Source organism: Pan troglodytes, chromosome 19, assembly GCF_028858775.2.
Source record: "Pan troglodytes isolate AG18354 chromosome 19, NHGRI_mPanTro3-v2.0_pri, whole genome shotgun sequence".
Classification (NCBI taxonomy): Eukaryota; Metazoa; Chordata; class Mammalia; order Primates; family Hominidae; genus Pan; species Pan troglodytes.
The window spans coordinates 90,886,744-90,894,850 of record NC_072417.2 but is presented as its reverse complement, the minus strand read 5'-3'; the positions used below and the strand labels follow the sequence as shown (position 1 = coordinate 90,894,850).

At 53.6% G+C, this 8,107-nt stretch overlaps 1 pseudogene; it reads left to right on the top strand.

The window, feature by feature from the left end:
• Nucleotides 1–213: 213 nt before the first annotated feature.
• On the top strand, nucleotides 214–2,552 carry LOC107969328 (uncharacterized; annotated as a pseudogene).
• The last annotated feature ends 5,555 nt before the right edge of the window (nucleotides 2,553–8,107 follow it).

The following is an 8,107-nucleotide window of genomic DNA, read 5'->3' as shown; positions in this document are numbered from 1 at the left end:
CTCAGGGAGATGAAGCAACTTGCCTGAGGTGTCACAGGTGTAGGAAGGAGAGTAGGGGCAGATGGGGCCCAACTCCAGGTTTGCCTGGATGCAGAGCCACGCGTTCCCCCCGCCTCCTCCTTGATGGGTTCTCTCTGCACGCTTCAGGGTGCCCCCATGCTCTGCTCGGCCCCTGCAGCAGGAGGGCACAGAGCTCACTGCTGGCTGGTCTCCATGGCAACAGCTGACGAGTCTGCATCAGATGATGGCAGAGCTGCCTTGGAGCGCGAGCTTGGCTGTGATGGCAGGGACTTGGGAGGAGAGGAGCTGGAGGAGTGGGGGATGGGGCATGAGCTGGGGTGCCGGATGGGCTGCTCTCCCAGCAGCCATTTGGAAGATGCTTCCAGTCAAGTCTCAATCTCAGTCGGTCACTGGTCCATGTATATTTCATGGACATCTACCCTGTGCTGGGCACTGGGCAGACAACAGTCTACTGGACCCAGTCTCACTCTCAAGGGGACTGTAGTCCAAGAGAGAGGCAGGTAGATTATCGGGTAATTCTAGCTCATCACGATTGATGGGAAGGTAGGGAAAGTTTGGGACACATGCAAGGCCCTAGGAGAGGCACCCCACCAGGGCTTGGGGGCAGGAAAGTTTTCCAGGAGAGAGGGATATCTACGTGGCATTCTGGCGGGGGGGGGCGGGGAGAGAGAGAGAGGGAGAGAGGGAGAGAGAGAGGAAGAGAGAGAGAGAGAGAGAGGGAGAGAGAGAGAGATGAATGAGATCTGCCAGGAGTCCTCAGTGCCTGGAGCTCCAAGGGAGGAAGGCTAGGGAGGGAAGCCATGCTTGCCCTGGGGCCGAGATGAGGAGGAAGGGGAGGGTCTGCTCCAGGCCAGCCCTGGACAAGGGGATAAATTTTGTCTTCACCAGACACTGAATTGGTCATCCTCACCTCCCACCTTACAGATGAAGAAACTGAGGCTCAAAGAGCCACAGCGGGACGGAGGAGGTGGACCCGGCTCTGATGCAGGTGGCTGGTTCGATGGCAGACTCCCCTGTGCCGAGACTCCCAGACCAAATCCGGAGGTCCTGGAGTAGAGTGGGTGGGTCCGCCAGGGCATGGCCAGGCTGCCTGTCTCTGGAGACTCCCCCAAGGAAGTTTCTTGACCTTGAGGATGATAACGCAGGGCAGGCTCTTGAGGGCTGTGCAGGGACTCCCTGGAGAGCCCTGGGAAAAGCAGGTCCCCGCCTGCCTGGACCTCTGCCTCTGCTGCAGGGGCCAGCACAGGTGTCAGGTCTCCACACATTTCATGTCCAGGCCATTTTCCCACTCTAGGGCCAGGGCTGGGCACTTCCCAGTCAGTGGCACAGCTGGTACTGTGGGGTCTCTCGCTGTGCAAAGGTTGGTTTCAATCCCAAGTGTCACTGCTGGAAACACTGGCCACCCCGGGACATGTGGTCTTGCCAGTCCTTCTGCAGGGCTCTGTTTCTTAGGTCCCAGTCATCTGCATGGAGCACTAGTCCGAGATCTTCCAAGATGCTGGGGAGGAACAAGCCTGCTATGCTCATTCCCAAAGGACTCCACATCTAGATAAATGAAGGCCTGGAAGGCTCTTTGGCTCTACACTAGCAAAACAGCTTACGTCACCCTGCCTAAAGAGACAGTCAGGAAATCCCCTTGTTCCTGGGCGAGGAGAAGCTGGCCCAAACGGAGTGACGGCATTGAGCAGATACTACCCTTGGCTCGCTCATGGATGGGGCGGGGCCTGCTGACCTTGACAGCAATCAGGGGAGGGGGTTTGGAGGGAAGGGGTTAGCTGGTGAAGGTGAGGGAAAGGACTGGAGTTAGGACAGGGTGCAGCGACCACATCCTGTGACGAGGAGGCATCTGTGACCTGTGTGATCTGCCAGGCAGGCAGCACAAGTCATTGTACTGCTACTATGCCCACTACTGAGACAGGAACAAAGAGAGGCTGTTTCTGCCTCTTGGTGCTCTCCGTTGGACACATCTGCTGGGCAGTACTGACTTTTACCATAGGTATTTTTCTGCTCTTCCTTCCCTCCTCCTCTCCCTCTCTCTTTTCCAGGGCACTCACACACACACACTTGCACACATATGCACAGTTGCACACACATGCATTGAACACATGTGCACATATATGCGTTTGCATACACTTGCACACCCACACACCTGTGCACTAGCACCCATTTGCACGCATGTCCACACACTTGCACACATGTGCATTTGCAGAAATGCACCATTGCACTTGTGTGACACACCTGCACACTTGCACACACCCATTTGCATACAGGCACAGACTCGCATACATTTGCACACACAGCCACAAAATTGCACAAGCAGCACTTGTACACTGACACATCCGTTTGTGCCTATACAGTGCACACTTATGCATTTGCACACAGCTATGCTTGCTCACACATTTGCACACACCCACCTACACACTTGCACACATACTACACACTTGAGCATGCAGCACACATACATATGTGCATACATGCACATTTGCACATGCACACAGCAGTGGCACACACTTCTCTATCACTCTCCCTAGTCACTGTTCTCCCCTGTGATTCCCACCCCTCTGACCGCCCCTGCTCACTTGCTGCCCCCTCCACTGGAAGGGCCCTAGCCTGGTGCCCTGTCTCTGTCTGTCTCCACCGTGCAGGGAGGTTTCACAAGGACTCGCTGATGTCTCGCCTCAAGATGGCCTGGCCGCAGCTGCTGCTGAGCGGAAGTCTCTGGGGGGCGAGGCTGAGAGGAAACCACACTCTCACTGGGGTTCCCGCAGCTCTGGCCTCTGGGGAGGGGTGCGGAGATGTGTGGGCGTGAGATGGCTTTGAGGGAGGGACAGCATGAAGCTTTTCTCTGGGTCTGTCTTTTCAGTCTCCAGGACAAAACTAGGCCACTGTGCTCCAGGAGAAGGGAAAACCCATGTCCCCCCAGGCTGGGCCCACCGGCAAATCGGGCTCCCAGGCTCTTCTCAGCCCATGCTTCTGTCTCTGCCTTGTCAGGCTTATTCTTCGGGCCTTTGAAGCAGCCTTTGGTGGGCAAAGGCATCTCAGGGAACCCTGGCCTGTCTCCTCCAGAGCTTGTGCCTTGGCCCTGGGCAGGGGCCACCATGGGCTGTTGATGTAAATGGCATCCCCAGAGTTGTGCAGTGTGGGGGCAACCCTGAGGTATCAGCCCAGTCCCCTGTCTGCAGCTTTTGCTACCCAGCCCAGCTCCAGCTCTGTCTCTGTCACTGGGGGTGGTGGGGGAGGCTGGAGCTCAGGGACGGGGCACTCCTGGCAGATTCTCCCTGCCCCAGGTGGAAGGGGAGGGGGGAAGTGCCCATCCTCCATCCTCCTATCCTGCCAGCGGGGTGGGCGCTACTATGCTGGGGAGGGTCTGGCTGAATAATGATGCTGAGCTCGGGACACCAGCCTTCTCCGTGCACCTACTGTGTGCCAAGTACCGTCCCAAGAGCATTATGGGTGGTAACTTATACAATGACTCAGAGAGGCACCGCTATAGTCACCCCCAGTTTCTGTCTGGTTCCAGTCCTGGCCACACAGCTAATAAGCAGCAAATGGATTTGATCTGATTTTATCTGAACCCGGGCAGCTGGCCCAGAGCCCACTGTCTAATCATTGGGCCGTCCAGCCTGTCAAGACTCCAGGCTCGCTGGCGTCGCACCCCTCTGTCATTTCCCAGGGAAACAAGCTCTAGCAGCACCTGCCCTGTGGGCACTTTGGCCCTGCCTCCCTGCCTCTCATGATAGGAGCCAAAGAATGGTCTCCTTTGCAGGAAAGGAGCTCGACAGGGGTCTTCTCTTGCAGGCTCTGTCTTGCATGTGGGTCCTGAGCTTTCTCATTGAGTAAGGGGAGGGGGCAGCAGGTTCAGTCCAGCGCAGAGTGGATGGAGGCCGGTTGAGGCTTTCTTGAAACCCTAAGCCCAGCTGGGATCCTCGGGGAAGGATCCTTCGCTGGGACCTGACTGGAGGTCAGTGGGGCACGTGGCTGGAGCCCAAGTAGGAGGGAGGAAGAAATGGTGGTCTGAGTCCTGGGGTGACCAGGCCCTGAACCTGCCCTGCTGGGACCCCATTCCCTGACTCTAGGCCCCCTTTCCCCACCACACAGGACACCAGGCTCTTGCCTTAAGATAGGAAAGGAAATGCCTTATGGTGAACAATTCTCCAGGTCCCTAGTGTGGCTCCAACAGATGCCAGAGGGACATGGCAGGTGACCCTGGTCTCCTATGACCCTGACTTTACTTGCTGTCATGAGGCCAATCTCTTACCTTGACCCACCTCCTGCCTCTGCTTTCAGAAGGGCAGAAGAGAGGCCTCCTCTAGCTTCCCAGCCGCCCCCCGCCTCCTGCTGCCCGGCAGCGCTGGGCCCCCCAGCAGCGAGGTTCAGGAGGGGAAGAACCTCTCGCAGGTGAACAAATTGCTGCACATCAGACACATTCTTTTCAAGCCTCATTTTCTCTCCTTTTCATGCTAACTTTCCCACTATTAAAGAGCATTTTTAAAAAGAAGATGAAAAAAGGGAGAGAGAAAAGAAGGATGAAAGTGTGAGCGGGTATCCGGAAGTCCTTTTCAATTGCCTGCTGCTGTGCAGGGTCTGAACTAAGAGCAAGAAATTGGAGGATGCTGGAGGGGTGAGGTTTCGTTTCAGTCCCGCCTATTGGGACAAGTCTGGGGCGGGGAAGGAGAGGTGATGGAGGTGGGCCTGGCTGGGCCCTGCGGCCCTGGAGGCTGCCCCTCTGCCCGCCACCCAGCCCCTGGCCTGTGCCTGGCACAGGAAGCCTGTCAATAATTTCTTGTTGAATGAATGAAAGAGAAGAAATCAGTGGATGGAGAAGGGCTGGATTCTTTTGTGGGGACCTTCCACGCCACCTTCTCTGTGGGGCTCTAGGGCTGAGAAAGAAAGGACAGATTTGGCAAAGGTCAGGCAGGGGCTGGGAAAGCATTAGGTGGACCAGGCATGCTACAGCAAGGCCACGCCTGCACTGTTGTCCCACTGGTGACATCCATGGGTGCAGCCATGGCGGGTGGGCGCAGTTTCACATGGGATTGGGGGTGAGCCTGGGTTGGGTGGGCGACCCCCACCCCTTCCCTACCCCTCTCCCCACCAGCAGGTACTACTGGGTCTGCGTGAAGAAAAAAGCTCAGGAACATGCCAGGAAGGTGTGACCATGATGATACCTCTGAGACGAACCCAAGAAGAAACAGCAGAGTATTACAAAGGGGAACAGGACTCAGGGTGGACTTCAAGTATCATTAAACATAATCAAATATTTAAAAAGTTATTATTGACTGGGTGCAGTGGCTCACGGCTTTAATCCCAGCACTTAGAGAGGCCAAGGTAGGAAGATTGCTTTAGCCTAGGAGTTTGAGACCAGCATGGGCAACATAGTGAGACCCCACCTCTAAAAAAAAAAAAAAAACAACAAGAAATAAAATACAATAAATAAAAAAATTTAGCTGGGCATGGTGGTGCACACCTGCAGTCCCAGCTACTCGGGAGGCTGATGCAACAGGATTGCTTGAGTCTAGGAGGCCAAGGCTGCAGTGAGCTATGATCAGGCCACTGCACTCCAGTCTGGGCAACAGAGCAAGACCCAGTCTCATACACACACACACACACACACACACACACACACACACACACACACGCAAGAAAGTTTCTGTTTAATCCAAAGGATGGAATGCTATCCAGCAGGGAAAAGGAAGGAGCTACCGGTACATGCAGCAATGTGGGTGAGCCTTGAAAGCATTGTGCGAAGTGAAGGAAGCCAGACACAGAGGCCTCTGTATATATGACATTCTGGAAAAGGCAGAGCTTTAGGGACAGAAAACCCATCAGTGGTTGCTTGGGGCCAAGATGGGGAGAGAAGATTGACTGCAGAGGGCCAGGAGGGACTTTTCTGCATCATAGAAACATTCTCTATCTCGATTGGGTGGTGGCTCCATGACTACATATACATGTTGAAATCCATCAAATGGTATACTTAAAATTAGTGAGTTTTATTGCATGTGAATTGTACTTCAACGAAATGGGTATATTAAAAACCTGCAGCTGTCTGCAATCCTTCTATGTCCTAGGCATGAGCTGGGAACATCTAAATATAAGATTTTCAATACTCAGGACAACCCAGTATCTTTTCAGAGAGATGAGCACAGGCTTTGCGAGGTCACACGGCGAATACAGGCCACACAGCTTATATGCCAGCGTGGAGATAAAGGCGAACTTTCTGCCAGGGGCCTGGAGGGGAGTGAGCACAATAAGACCTGACCGTGGTGGCCATGGAGCCTGGTCCCCCAGGGTTCTGTGTTCCCAGGGACCTGCTGTGTAAGGCCCGACCATCTGCCCACAGGAGCTCAGATCACCTTTCTCTCCAAACTGTTTGGGTATTTGAGTCCCTGGATTTTTCTAAATCAGAGTTTGGTTAGGCCTGGTCCCCCAGAAATGCCCTCAGAGCCCCAGGCAGGGACCCCAGCCACTTGCCCTGGAGGAAGCCCCTGGGCTTGCCTCCCTCCTTCCTCCACCTTCTCTTTCTCTCTGGATATCAGCATATTTGTCACACTTACTTCATTTCTCCTCCAGCTTGGTGACGCAAGGTGAGCTGAAGGAGAGCCGCTTGGGTGAGGATTATGAAGGCACGGGTGCCATGGAAACCACTCTGAAGGCCCCCTAAAGCTGCAGCCGTCAGGAGGGGCTGTCTGCTGCCATTGGTCGGCCACGTGGACCCTCTCCCTAACGTGATGCGTGACTTTTATTTATTTTACTCTGTTTTGCATCTTATGCCTGCTCTCGGCTTCTCTTGGCCTCCTCACAGTCCTGGTGCAGGATGCTGCCTGCAGGTCAGTAGGATAAAGGTGCTAATGTTTTCTGTTTCTCTTTTTTGAACTTCTGACTTTTTAGGCTCATTTTCTGGTGCTCTCTCCTCCATGCCATAAGGCAGCACAGATTTCAAGCCATAGATGTTGGAGGCAGAAAATGGGATTATGTTAGACAGAGAGGGAAGCCAGCTCTTCTAGCAGGTGCTGTAGAAATGACTTCTGATTTTGGTCACAGAAGCAGTCCCTAACTTTCCCTGCAAATCCAAGAAGCCCTCAAAGGGGCCAAAGGCAGGCTCTTTAGCACAATGTCAATCTGAGCAGAATGGAAGGGTTGCCAGAGGTTGCTAGTGAGATTCAAAGCCCTGTGGGTGCCTTGATCTTCCTAAGCTTGCTTTTAGAGAAGTGTGCTGTCGAAACTTCAGGAGGCCGCCAGCTTCTGGTTGGACCTCAACCTCCTCCTCCCTCAACCTCCTCCTCCCTTTGAGTAGGAATCAGAAGAATCTTTTACATTAGCCTTTGCCTTGATAGTTTTTATATCCTTCATTTTATTTCTTTCCAGCAATGGCCCTGAGAAATTGGCAGGCGAAGTGCCATTAACCCTGCATTGGAGAGGAGGAAATTGAGACCCAATTTTTTTTTTTTTTTTTTTTTTTTTGAGACAGAGTCTCGCTTTGTCACCCAGGCTGGAGTGCAGTGGTGCGATCTCAGCTCACTGAAATCTCCACATTTCTGGTTCAAGTGATTCTCATGCCTCAACTTTCTGAGTAGCTGGGATTACAGGCGTGTGCCACCATGCCTGGCTAATTTTTGTATTTTTAGTAGAGACAGGGTTTCACCATGTTGACCAGGCTGGACTTGAATTCCTGACCTCAAGCGATCCACCTGCCTTGGCCTCCCAAAGTGCTGGGATTATAGTCGTGAGCCACTGTTTCCAACTGAGACCCAATAATTTAAGTAGAAGGGCTGGGACTGGGGCCTGAGGCTGCTGCTCCCTGCCTAAGGCTCTGAGACTGCTTGATCACAGGGTCAAGATCTTTGATGAAGCCGCTTTCTCAAGCTGTGGGTGGGCTTTTCCTGGTAGGAAATTTGCCTGAGACCTGGCAAAGATGGGACCTTTTAAATAGTGAAGGGAAATGAGCAGTCCTTCCAAAGTCAAGTTCCTCAACGAAGCCCTTCTAAACACTGTCTCTCCTCCCTGCACACATGCCTATGTGCACACAATACACATGCTTGTTCATGCTTTATCCCTCTTGGTTAGGGGTCTATCCCCATCAAGCCAT